At 41.8% G+C, this 14,265-nt stretch overlaps 1 protein-coding gene across 1 annotated transcript in view; it reads right to left on the reverse strand.

Moving 5' to 3' along the window:
- Positions 1-7,787, reverse strand: part of LOC122932122 (non-compact myelin associated protein) — a 90,523-nt gene extending 82,736 nt beyond the window's left edge. Inside the window, exon 1 of the mRNA XM_044286363.1 lies at positions 7,509-7,787. The gene's annotated coding sequence lies outside the window, so the exon portion shown is untranslated. The remainder of the gene's footprint in view (positions 1-7,508) is intronic.
- Positions 7,788-14,265: the final 6,478 nt, after the last annotated feature.

Below are 14,265 nucleotides of genomic sequence, written 5' to 3' on the forward strand. Positions count from 1 at the left end.
TATACTGTTATACTACAGATACCACCATTTTCTGACTTATTTACTTTAAAGCTCAATACTGCTCAGTTTGTAAACTCAGCATGAGGGTTAAGTTAATGTAACCGCTCTGAAGAAAGCCATTTATAGACCAGAAAACTGTCAGCTGGCAATGATTTTGATTGTGCCCATAAGATTTCTTCTTAACCCATGGAGTCCCTCAATTCTTCTGTATATCTTTACTGGGCAACATGTTTTTCATTAGGTGGGACCAACTGAGGGGGAAGTCATATGTGGGAAAACAGCATGTAGAAAAGGGAATATATAAGTGGACTGTTTGATACTCTTGAAAACCACTTCCCCCATAAAAAACCCTCTGAGAAACGTGAAGCTATCTCCTAGGGGATATTCACTGACATTAAATTGGCAGTGTTGTAGATTTTTCCTGGAAACCAATTTTTTCTCAAAAGATAAATCTTCGTAAAAGCACAGCTTATCCATGCTGTGGAGCTCATCTATGGGGGACATTGGGGCCTTTCTTTAGAATATTTAATGATTTAGTTTCTCCTCAGAATTGGAATAGTAGACTTACAGAAGGGAATATTCTAAAAATCTTTGTACATCTATAAGATGTTGGATTTTATTCTTACCCTAAATACATAGAAAGGTCTTTACATGGCTCATTCCCATGAAGAGAGCTAATCTTCATCTACATTTACATCCTTCCTCCAATTAACCCTAAATGAGGATTAACCTTCATGTTTAGGTATGTGATGGAGGTAAGCTCTGTACCTTCTGTTTAAGAGGGCTAGGCTTTTAATGGCGGTATTTAAAGCTTTTTGGTTTCTGATGAACATTACAGATAAAGATAGACAATTGTTCCTTGGACAGTCAGTCAAGCCCATATTAACAGTACATTCACAAGACAGTGGAAAAAATAGCCATGAAAAACCCCTATGTTTCTACAGTTTTTAATGGCCGTTTTGCATCCTTTTTTAACGGCCATTAAAAATGGATGATTTTCTATGGCTTTTTTTTTTATATATAAATCCCAACCTCTGCAGTATACATAATGTCCCCCCCATAGTGGACCCTGGCAATAAAAAGGTCCTCCACAGTGGCCTCCACCAGTAATAATGCCCCCCAAAGTGGCTCCCAGCATTATTAATGCTCCTCAGAGTGGCCCACAGCAGTAATAATGGTCCCCAGCAATAATAATATACTTTTTTTTATGCCGAAAAAAAAATAAATTACTCAGCTCACCCACTTGCATGCACAGGGACAGCCGTTCTTTATTGGATACAGAAGGACCATGCAAGTGGATGAAGTGGATAAAGTGAGTAATACATTTTTTATTTTAACCTCTAAAAGGCAGTTATTTTTTACTAGTTTACCCATTTTTAACATCCATTAGACAGGTTCACTCTTGTTTAAGCGTCCATTAAAATCAGTCCCTTTGATTTCAATGGGGACTGTCTGGCAGTAAAAATGGCCAAAAATAGGACATGTTCTATTTTTTTATGCCTGCTATTCACTGGCTAATAAAAGACGGTCATATAAATAACCCCAATGACTTTATTAGGTTCTAAAAGCGGCTGAGTGACGGCCATTACAGAATCGATGGTCACACGGCTGTTTTTTCCTGTCGTGTGAATGTAGCCTAAGGACTGTGGTGAGCGCATCCTGGAAAAAGATAGGAGAGACAGAAATTTCAGTCAGATAGAGCATTCCTTAGGAAGTGTGGATTAGGCATGCTGATGTACTGCATGGACCAGTGCCATAGTTAGATCTCTATGGACAATACAATGGCTAAGAATACGTATCCAGAAGTTTCTGTGCTTTGGCTCCACTTTATGCTACACCTTTTCCTCAACTTCTGAATTATGTTCCTTTCATGCAGTGTTCTAGTAGAAAACAAAAGGTTGGTGCTCGTCAACATGCATCACCACCTGGCCTGAGGCTGGTCTCACATCTTCTAGACTGAGTTTATAGCTAAGGTCTTTCCTGTTTCACTGCAAGTGATACTGAACTGCACCTGAGAATTTTGTTGTTGTAAATGGAGATGTAAAATTAATAATCTGATTATAGATAATATATAGTAGTCCTCTAGAGTCCTGGCAGTGCTGTGCCTGTCTTACTACCCAGTTCTTTACAGGAATGCTCCATGAAAACCTAAAACACTGTGTTATGCCTAGTGCAGTGCATGAAGGGGCAATACAGACACAGAGATTCAGGGAACACAAAAGAGAGGACCATCTAGGCTAGTGATGGCTAACCTCTGGCACTCCAGCTGTGGTGAAAATATGATTCCCAGCATGCTCCATTCTTTTCTATAGAGTTCTGAAACAGCCAAGCAAGTGTACATCTTGGGAGTCGTAGTTTTACCACAGGTGGAGTGCCAGTGGTTAGACATTACAGGTCTAGGCGATATTCACTGACGATAAATTGACAGTTTTTTTGATTTTTCCTGGAAACATTTCTTCATGAAAGCACGGCTAATCACTCGGTGAGGCTCATCTATGGGGCATTGGGGCCTTTCTTTAGTATATTTAATGATTTAATTTCTTAGAATTGGAAGAGTAGACTTACAAAAGGAACTATTTAAAAAAAAATCCTATAATCTAATAAGATGTTGGATTTTATTCTTACCCTAAATACATAGGAAAGTCTTTACATAGCTCATTCCCATAAAGAGAGCTAATCGTCTTCTAAATTTGCATCCTTCCTCCCATTAGCCCTAAATGAGGATTAACCTTCTTGTTTAGGTATATGATGGAGGTAAGCTCTGTACCTTCTGTTTAAAGGGACTATGCTGTCTTCTACTTTACTAAAGGGCAGTATTAAAGGGCTTTTGGTTGCTGATGAACATTACAGATACAGATTGACAAGTGTTCCCTTGGACAGTGAGTCAGGCCCATATTAAGGACTGTGGTGAGTGTGTCCTGAAAAAAAGGTAAGAGAGACAGGAATAGCAGTCAGATAGAGTAGTCCTTAGGAAGTATGGATTAGGCATGTACTGTATGGACCAGCGCCAAAGTTGGATTAGATCTCTATGGACAATAAAACGGCCAAGAATAAGTGTTCAGAAGTTTCTGTGCTTTGGCTCCACTTTATGCTGCATTTTTTCCTCAACTATTGAATTCTGTTTCTTTTATTCAATGTTCTAAAAGAGAAAACAAAAGATTGGTGCTCACCCACAGGCACTACTGACCAGATCTATAGGTTTCTCACCACCTGGCGTAAGAATGGGCTGATGTCTTCTAGATAGCCAAGATCTTTCCTATTTCCCTGCACATTCCATCTGAATGAAATGATACACTTGAGGATTTTGGTGCTTTAAATATAGATGTGAAGTTAACAAACTGATTATAGGTCATTTATAGTAGCCCTCTAGAGACGTAGAAGTGCAAAGCCTGTTGTACAACCCAGTTTTTTAAAGGAATACTCCGGGAAAGCCTAATACACTGTGTTATGCTTAGTGAAGGACATGAAGGGGCGATTTAGACACAGAGAATCAGGGAACACAAACAAGAGTACCATATGCCATGCACTAGACCTGTGATGGCTAAACCCCCGGCACTCCAGCTGTGGTTAAACTACAACTCCCAAGATGCACACTTGCTTGGCTGTTTTCAGAACTCCACAGAAATGAATGGAGCATGCCGGGAGTCATAGTTTCACCACAGCTGGAGTGTCAAAGGTTAGCCATCACTGCATTAGACATTGCCAAGTTGTGCCCGTAAAACTCAACTTCCATAGTACTATACCGGTTTCTGATTCCTTCTCAAACTGACCTTAAAGGGCTTGTCCGACTTATCTAAAATGAAAAAATCCTCTATGTCACCCTGCCACTTCCAGCACTACCTTACCGATCCCCTCTGCCCAGCTTTGTTTATTTGGCTGCAGTAATGATGTGCCCATATATCCATATAACCACTGCAGCCAGTCACTGGCCTTAGCACTCATGTGCCTTACTATATACCGCTGAGGCCAGTAAAGGGCTGCAGTGATGTCAAGTGTATACAACACATCACTACTGCAACCAAGAAGATTATATCATGGCTGCAGCAACAGGGAGGTAAGAATAATAGGTAAGTACCGTATGTGTTATTTTATTATTTTATCACAATTGCTATTTTATTTCTTAAATATGTCGGACAACCCTTTTAACACAAGGAATTAGGCATGATTCCGACAGCTGTATTTTTGTGACCCGGTAAAGTGTATAGTGCAATTCATACCTCCATTTTTCCACACTAACCCTCAGTACTTACGACATGCACTACTTTGGTCCATATCACTGAACACAAACCTGAAAACCATTGGAACTGAAAATTGTCTCTGGCAGTTGCCCCGACCATGTCCTACATGGACATATGGACCTTACTGCTGATTAAAAATCATCTGCGTTGTGGCCTCAATATGAAAGTTTTTTAAAACAGCTGTCTGAATTTCTCCTTAAAGGACACGTCTCAGTTATTTTATATGTCAGTATTGCTCATTATGGACTGCTGTACCATGAACAAAGCTAAAACCATGTCTTCAGGTCTAAGAATACCACTGAATTATATGTTATAATATTTTGTATGCAAAGTAAGGAAGGTTTTGAAGTTGCATGTCGTACACTTGTTTCTGGTAAGTTATGTGCGTCCAGACTTAGCAGTTACATACAAGCCGTCACATGGTCACTGTTTAACAGGATCCATGATGGCTATAAAAGTTCTAATTTGCAATGGAACCTAATGGATCTCTTTGACTCATAATTGATTTCTCAGATTCCTATTAATGTGTAATACAGAATGCTCAATGATGTTTTACTCATGAGGGGGAAGGGAAACCCACTGGAACAGTGCCATTATACAAGGCTGAACAACCCCAAGTGTGAATTGCATCCCTACTGGGTAGGAACAGGAAGTGCCACCATTTTGAAACTGCCTGAGCAAGAAATATACACTCTAGAGTAGTAGAGCATACGTATGGGTATGGAGGTGTCCAACCTGATTATTTTGATAAGCCCTGGTGATAATTTAAGAGTTTTATTTGCTTACTTTTTGACAGGTTAGTTGAAAAAAATGCAGATCCTAATGTTTCATAATGGATTATAACTGGATATAATGGATTAGATGAGAGTGTCTCCATTATATCCATCCTGTACAGGGGCGTAGGTATAGGGTAAGCAGGGGAAGCGGCTGCTTTGGTGCCCCAACTCAGAAGGAGCCCATCCAGGATGAGAACTAATAGATTTTATTGTCAGGTCCCCCTCAACATTATTATAGAATGACATTATATACAGTGACACTGTAGGAAACGGACGGAGTAGCTGCGGGGCCCATTCATTTCTAGTTACGCCGCTGATCTTGTATAAACAGAAGCCATGGTACCATTGGGAACAGAGCCTAAGATCCAAATCAGTGATCAAGGAGAAGATATGTGCATGTACACAATCTCCTGTGTATGTGTGGAAGTTTAGAAGTCCTCTTTAGATGTAGAGAGAAGACTTGAGAAAGGTAACTATCATTTCTCATGTACATGGGTTTTGCACTTTAGCACTCATGATAAAGGCTACCGCTGCAAGTTTTATGAGATAGGATAGGATCAGATATTTAGTTGAGGTGAGATTTATCAACAGGATATCATGGTTACATCTTTATTAAACTAATGGAAAAAGATAAATCCATAAATGTGGCCACTCATATCTTAACCTCTTCCACTCCTGTAAGTAACTTTCCTGAGACTCTTTTTTCCCCTGTAGCTGGTGCAGTTTACTGTAGTTGTACTGTAGTACATGATCACATATACTGGCTGGTAAATAGATTGCTTACATTTCATTCAATTAGGAAACCGTTCATAATAACCATAATTACACAATATTATTCTTGGATGAAAAAGCATTGTGGTTTACAGTGCACACAGCTATTATTTTCATGTAAATCAACCCTATAAAGTTTTTTCTAGGAATACTACATTATATTCATTATAGTCTATGGCTGCACTCACATGCTCTGGTTAATGTAACATGCTGTATACCCCATTCAAGCAATGCAACATGAAATTGAACAATTTTCTGGGGCATGTTACCCTATGCAACTAGATCCTATCTCCAGCATATTTTCCCACCCAAATAAAAATTCAGATGCAAAAACTATGGTTATAGCGTCACGAGAATAACACTAAGGGTTTCCACAAGTAACTTTTGCTCACAGGTTTTTGCTGGAATTTTCTGCAATTTTTTTTATCCATTTTTCGCACCTGCCTTTTGCAGTGTTTTTTGCACTAAAAATGCAAACTCCAGATGTTACCTAAAGGTCTATCAAAAATATGAAACTAGAATCCAAAAGTTTTTTTTTTTTTTTTTTTTTTTTTGCTACTGTGGCTCCATTTTTTTTTGTCTGCCTGGCTCCATTTTTACAAACAGAACTTTATGTATCATTTGAAACACTATGTGAACTTAGGTCAAGCATAGCCTAGACATAGCAATATTTTTGCCATGAATCATAACCTAATATTTCTTTGAACTCGGGATTATTTTTAGTAATACATTGATAAATGAAAACAGTAAATTGTAATAAAGTTATATATTTTTTTTTTACTGATTTCTTATCCTCTTTAAAGGTCATCAGTATCTGAAAGGTGGGGATCCGACACCCGGGAACCCCACCATTCAGCTGTTTGAGAAGGCACCAGCGCTCCTGTGAGTGCCACGGCCTTTCGCAGCTTACCTTTGGCCAGTGACAACATGTTCATCAGTCACGTGGCCTTGGCGTAGCTCAGCCCCATTCAAGTGAATGAGCGAGCTGCAATACCAAACACCGCCATTGTACAATGTATGGCGCTGTGCTTGGCAAGCTGTGAGAAGGCAGTGGCACACACAAAACTGCCGGTGCCTTCTCAAACAGCTGATCGGCAGGGGTCCCGGATGTTGGTCACTTCAATCTGATACTGATTCAGAAGAGAACCCCTTTAGTTCACTTAATTAGGAACACAAATATTTGATCACGTACCTCAAATTGGCAACCAGACTCATAAACATGACTCATTAGATTGCCATATTTACAACTAACAATCAGACTGTATCACAGATAAAAGTAGAGCAGAAGTCACAGAGTTCCGGTTAGTCGTATCCTCTCAATCTGATACTTTAGTTGCAAGTATAGCTCTATAGTCAAATTTACTCATTATAGAAAACTGGCATCCTATTGTTCTGTGTTGACAAAATTTCATGGCAACCTCATGAACATATTCCAAGAAAAGATTTAACCCATACAGTAATCACCTTGAGAGTAACTGTAAAACCTTTACTCTGAGATTCCAGGTTAACATTAAACAACTATCTGGAACTGTTTGACTCTGTAACAAGTAAGTTTTGCTGTACTGTGTAAAAGTCTATCATGAGTCTCAGGGGAAAAAAATTGTCTTCAAGATACCAGACAACATGTTCTTAGAATCTGACACAGATTATGCTCAGGCCATACCAAATATGAGTGTAAAAATGGGAGAAATGTCACAAAAGGGAAAAGAAACATATCACTTACCTGTGCTTGCAGCTAGAAAGTGGATAGATTTCCTCACTCGAAACCGAGGCAAGATCTCTACTTTTGCTTACACTCAACACCTCTTCCTCCTTTTCACCATGATGATCCCCTGTGTTTGGTGCCTGATTTTTAGTATGAAATCAGATGTAGATCCTGTCACCTAGAGTTAGTTCAACGCCATATTGAAACTCTAACGTGATCCTGTTTTTCTGGCTCAACCACTCCTTGTTCAGGTGTACTGTGACTTTTTTTTTCTTCCTTATTAATCTCTCTCCTCCTCCTTCACTCCTATCCACTGTGTATTCTGTAAATCAGTAGCTGCAGACAGACGGCACATTCTACTCCCACCTCCCTCTGGGTAATTGCCATGAACCACAGATCCACCCCATGCTTCTTACAGTATCGTTGCTAAACTGTGATGAATTTTACAAAAAGTATGCTGTTTATGTGTTCCTCTCAGTAGTCAACAGTTCATATTTTCACATACAAATAGCCCCTGTAAACTAGAGCAGGTAAGCCCATAAACTGCTCCGATGCTTCACGAAGACTGTGATCTTTCTGGTATTTTTAATTCAGCAGAATTCCAGGAGGTCGAACAAGCAACTCTCCTGTTTTCTGGATTAAAAATAGAAGCAAATTTATAAGAGTAGCAGTTACAGATTTTAAAGAGAGTGGGGAAAATGTGTGAATGTGAGTGAATTTATTGTACAAATGTGATAAATATTGATACAGTGAGGAACAGATTTAAACACCCTGCGATTTTGCAAGTTCTCCCACTTAGAAATCATGGAGGGAATGTTCAAAACGTTACATTTCCAGCTCACCTTTTTACAAATGCTCCGCGTGCACAGAATAAACAGGTAGTCCATATAGCATGTGAGAAGAAAGGTTTCCGGCACTGTGATACTTTTCAGTAGAAACTTCCTCTTTATTAATGTAACATAAATCCATGTACAGACAAATCCTTACAACATGCGGTAGTTGACGTGTTTCGGACCAGTGTTCTTAGTTTGTTGCGACTAAGGACACTGGTCCGAAACGCCTCAACTACCGTATGTTGTAAGAATCTTAAATTCGCATTGCAGGTGCATTCCCACTCTGAGAGACAGAATATATATATTTTTTAAATCAGGAAATTACATTGTATATTTTTTTAAAGAATTTATTTGTCTTGCACTGCTGAACATAAGTATTTGAATACCTGAGAAAATCAGTGTTAATATTTGGTACAGAAGCCTTTATTTGCAATTACACAGGTCAAACGTTTCCTGTAGTTCTTGACCAGGTTTGCACACACTGCAACATGGATTTTGGACCACTCCTCGACACAGATCTCCTCTAGATTTGTCAGGTTTCGGGGCTGTCGCTTAGCAACATGGAGTTTCAGCTCCCTCCAAATATGTTCTATTGGATTTAGGTCTGGAGAATGGCTAGGCCACTCCAGAACCTTGAAATGTTTCTTACGTAGCCACTCCTTGGTTATCCTGGCTGTGTGCTTTGGGTCGTTGTCATGTTGAAAGACCCAGCCATGACCCATCTTCAATGCTCTGACTGAGGGAAGGAGGTTGTTGCTCAAAATATCACAATAAATGGCCCCATTCATCCTTTTCTTAATACAGTGCAGTCGTCCTGTCCCCTTCACAGAAAAGCACCCCCAAAGCATGATGTTACCACCCTCCTGCTTCACAGTAGCGATGGTGTTCTTGGGATGCAACTCATCATTGTTTTTCCTCCAAACACGACGAGTGAAGTTCAGACCAAAAAGTTCTACTTTGGTTTCATCTGACCACATGACTTTCTCCCATGCCTCCTCTGTATCATCCAGATGGTCATTGGCAAACTTCAGACGAGCCTGGACATGTGAAGACTTGAGCAGGGGAACCTTCCGTGCAATGCCTGATTTGAAACCATGACGGCGTAGTGTTCCACCGACAGTGACCTTTGAAACTGTGGTACCAGCTCTCTTTATTTCATTGACAAGCTCCTCACTTGTAGTTCTTGGCTGATTCCTCACCTTTCTTATCATCAGTGATACCCCACGAGGTGAGATCTTGCATGGAGTCCCAGTCCGAGGGAAACTGACAGTCGTCTTTAGCCTCTTCCATTTTCTAACAATTGCTCCAACAGTTAATCTATTTTCACCAAGCTGCTTGGCAATTGCCCCGCAGCCCTTTCCAGCCTTGTGGAGGTCCACAATTTTGTCTCTGGTGTCTTTTGACAGCTCTTTGGTCTTGCCCATGGTATTAGTTAGTGTCTGACTGACTGTGGGGTGGACAGGTGTCTTTAAACAGCTCAGGTGTTACTAAGTAAGATTAATAAGAGGTGGAATTTTTCAAGGAACAGTAACAGGTCTTTGAGAGCCAGAATTCTTGCTGTTTCTCAGGTGTTCAAATACCTATGTTCAGCAGTGCAAGACAAATATATTCTTTAAAAATGTATACTATGTGATTTCCTGATTATTATTTTTTTCAATTCTGTCTCTCAGAGTGGGAATGCACCTACAATGTGAATTTCAGACCCCTCCATGATTTCTAAGTGGGAGAACTTGCAAAATTGCAGGGTGTTCAAATACTTCTGTTCCTCACTGTATACAGACAGGGGAATTTATCATGAGGGTAACAGTTTTGCTTGAGTCTGCTTTGGCACACTTTGCATCAAATGTTAAATTTGTTGCATCCTTAAACTCCAACATTATTGTCCAGAAATGTCCACCCTCTCCCCAGTGGAGAATTTTATTGCGACTTTCTAAAAAGTCTCAGTGATAAATCTGGAATGAAACTCACTAAGACTGAGTTCACATCAGCGTTCAGCCTTTCCGTTCTCCTGCTCCGTTATAGGAGCAGGAGAACGGAAAGGACGGATTCGGCACATAACTGAGCCGAACAGAGCCCACGGGCCCCATAGACTATAATCTGAGGTTTACACTCAGAAGATGATTTTGGAACGGAGACAAAAGTTGTCCATGCAAACCCCCCCTCCCCCCCCTAAACCACACATACAAATATAAATATATACGTGCAAATTAAAAATCTTGTGAATATGGATCAATACGTTTACAATATGTATATACATACCGGATTCCCAAAAAGTTGGGACACTAAACAAATTGTGAATAAAAACTGAATGCAATGATGTGGAGATGGCAAATGTCAATATTTTATTTGTAATAGAACGTAGATGACAGATCAAACGTTTAATCCAAGTAAATGTATCATTTTAAAGGAAAAATACATTGATTCAAATTTTCACGGTGTCAACAAATCCCCAAAAAGTTGGGACAAGTAGCAATAAGAGGCTGGAAAAAGTAAATTTGAGCATAACGAAGAGCTGGAAGACCAATTAACACTAATTAGGTCAATTGGCAACATGATTGGGTATAAAAAGAGCTTCTCAGAGTGGCAGTGTCTCTCAGAAGCCAAGATGGGTAGAGGATCACCAATTCCCACAATGTTGCGCAGAAAGATAGTGGAGCAATATCAGAAAGGTGTTACCCAGCGAAAAATTGCAAAGACTTTGCATCTATCATCATCAACTGTGCATAACATCATCCGAAGATTCAGAGAATCTGGAACAATCTCTGTGCATAAGGGTCAAGGCCGTAAAACCATACTGGATGCCCGTGATCTCCGGGCCCTTAAACGACACTGCACCACAAACAGGAATGCTACTGTAAAGGAAATCACAGAATGGGCTCAGGAATACTTCCAGAAACCATTGTCAGTGAACACAATCCACCGTGCCATTCACCGTTGCCAGCAAAAACTCTACAGTGCAAAGAAGAAGCCATTTCTAAGCAAGATCCACAAGCTCAGGCGTTTTCACTGGGCCAGGGATCATTTAAAATGGAGTGTGGCAAAATGGAAGACTGTTCTGTGGTCAGACGAGTCACGATTCGAAGTTCTTTTTGGAAATCTGGGATGCCATGTCATCCGGACCAAAGAGGACAAGGACAACCCAAGTTGTTATCAACGCTCAGTTCAGAAGCCTGCATCTCTAATGGTATGGGGTTGCATGAGTGCGTGTGGCATGGGCAGCTTGCATGTCTGGAAAGGCACCATCAATGCAGAAAAATATATTCAGGGTCTAGAACAACATATGCTCCCATCCAGACGTCATCTCTTTCAGGGAAGACCCTGCATTTTTCAACAAGATAATAATGCCAGACCACATTCTGCATCAATCACAACATCATGGCTGCGTAGGAGAAGGATCCGGATACTGAAATGGCCAGTCTGCAGTCCAGATCTTTCACCTATAGAGAACATTTGGTGCATCATACAGAGGAAGGTGCAACAAAGAAGGCCCAAGACGATTGAACAGTTAGAGGCCTGTATTAGACAAGAATGGGAGAGCATTCCTATTTCTAAACTTGAGAAACGGGTCTCCTCAGTCCCCAGACGTCTGTTGAGTGTTGTAAGAAGAAGGGGAGATGCCACACAGTGGTGAAAATGGCCTTGTCCCAACTTTTTGGGGATTTGTTGACACCATGAAATTCTGATTCAACATATTTTTCCCTTAAAATGGTACATTTTCTCAGTTTAAACTTTTGTTCCGTGATGGATGTTCTATTCTGAATAAAATATTAGAAGTTTGCACCTCCACATCATTGCATTCAGTTTTTATTCACGATTTGTTTAGTGTCCCAACTTTTTGGGAATCCGGTTTGTATATTTTTTTCATACTAGGTCACGCCCCCTGTAATTATAATACCTCCTGCCGTACCCCCTGCAGTTATAATCTTCTCTGTAGCGCCCCCATACATTATAATGCCTGTCTTCTATACAATACAGTCCCATGTAAATAACATCCCTCTAGTCTTCTATATGATGTAGTCCCATGTAAATAACATCACTCCTCTCCCACCAGTCTTCTATACCATGTAGTTGTCACGGCCTATGGTGTACGCTGTGACACTGTTGCCACACTTGTGGTTGCCCGCGGCAACGTGTTGCTGTGAGAGCATGCGGTGGCAGTGTCTCGGCCTTCTAGGTGATTGCCGTGACATGGTTGCCACGCAAGCTGTTGCCGGTGGTACCGTGTGGTTTGGCATGCTTGTGTGTGCACTTCTCCTTTAAATAGCTTCCTTCCTCTGTCTGGTGTTGGAAGGGTTAACTCCCTTCCTAGTGTTTTGTGAACACTGAGTTTATGTTTATGTGTTTGTGGGTGTGGCTGCTTGGGCTATTTAGTCTCTGCTGGAAGCCTGTAGCTCCGTGTTCCTCCAGGCTTGGTGTGTGCTGGTGGTTTACTGCTCCTGACTTTACCATCTGTCCAGTGAGGGCCAACCTTGTGGCCATCCCGGTGTCTCCTTCCCTTCCTGTCCTTATTTGTATGGAGTGGGTTATGTTTAGGGTGTTGGTATGTTTAGTTTGGTGTTTCATGTTTGGTGGTGTTTGGTGTCTAGCATGTTTGGCTAGACATTCCCCTGTCTTATGTTTATTGCAGCTATGGGTGTCCTGGGTCCCTCCGTGGTTTGTGGTGTGTGCTGTGTCCTCTAATGTTGGTGTGGACACCAGCACTTGTGCACAGGTTCCAGTCAGTGTGTCTGTGGCAGGTAAGTGTGTTATGGGTTTCTCTTACCTGCCATCTCAATAGCTGTATGTGTTCCCCTCTCCTTGCAGCCTGGCCTCAGAGAGAGACTCATGTTCCTTCAAGACTGGGATGAACAGGTCGTCTCTCCCCTGCTCCTAAGTGAGGGATTTCCAGGGAAACTCAGTATATTAGGTATCCAGAGTATGAGCCGCCCCACCATCAGGGTCCGCTCATATGGTGAGGAGTCAGGGAAAGGATTAGGGATGTTGTAGGAGGTGACCTGCTCCCTTATTACTCCTTTTGGCCAGGCTGATTGTCATGGTCTTACCTTCTTACTGTTCTCCCTCGTTTGACATGTGCTGGCGGCCATCTTGGTTTCTGGGTTTCTTGTAGCCTCCCACCCTGCGGCTTCTCCTTCCCACTGGGAGGAGCTGGATGCCTAGCTCAAATATATAGGAGGTCTGTGGCTTCAGTTCCTTGCTTGGTCCTCCTGTGTTCACATGCTTCTAAGACTGCTGCTGCTTCTGGTTCCTGATCCTGGCCTCGTCTGACTACCCCGTTGGTTCCTGATCCTGGCTTCGTCTGACTACCCCGTTGGTTCCTGATCCTGGCTTCGTCTGACTACCCTGCTCGTTCCTGATCCAGCCTCCGTCTGACCACCCTTCTGGTTCCTGACCTCTGTCTACGCAAGACCCTGCTTCGGTTTAGCCATCCATTTGGACTTTTGCTTACGGCTTGATTTTCAATAAAGCCTTCTTATTTTCCACTTATCTCTTGTTGTACGTCTGGTTCATGGTTCCATGACATTAGGACCAAGCCATGAATTCTGACGGTACAGGGCCATCCTCGCTACCTACGCTGGTTGCCAGACTTGATCAGCAGGATCACCTGTTGGGTCGGTTCGCTGTGGCGTTGCAAACCCTGCTTGAACGCACGGCTCATTTCGCTTCCGTTGCCGATGGGTCGGTTGTCGCTCCTGGGCCCGCTCCTACTGCCGCTCCGGTTGTTGCGCCAGAGTCTACCCCGACACCTGTTGCTGCGCCTGCGGTGTCTCGGGGTATGACCGGTTCTGCCCCCCTTCCACAGCGCTTTGGGGGAGAGCCAACTCAGTGCCGAGGTTTCCTTAACCAGGTGGGCATTTATTTCGAGTTGCTGCCACATGCCTTTCCTACTGAGAGATCAAAGGTGGGCTTCTTGATCTCGCTGCTCTCGGACAAGGCCTTGGCCT

This window comes from Bufo gargarizans, chromosome 3, assembly GCF_014858855.1.
Source record: "Bufo gargarizans isolate SCDJY-AF-19 chromosome 3, ASM1485885v1, whole genome shotgun sequence".
Taxonomy (NCBI): domain Eukaryota; kingdom Metazoa; phylum Chordata; class Amphibia; order Anura; family Bufonidae; genus Bufo; species Bufo gargarizans.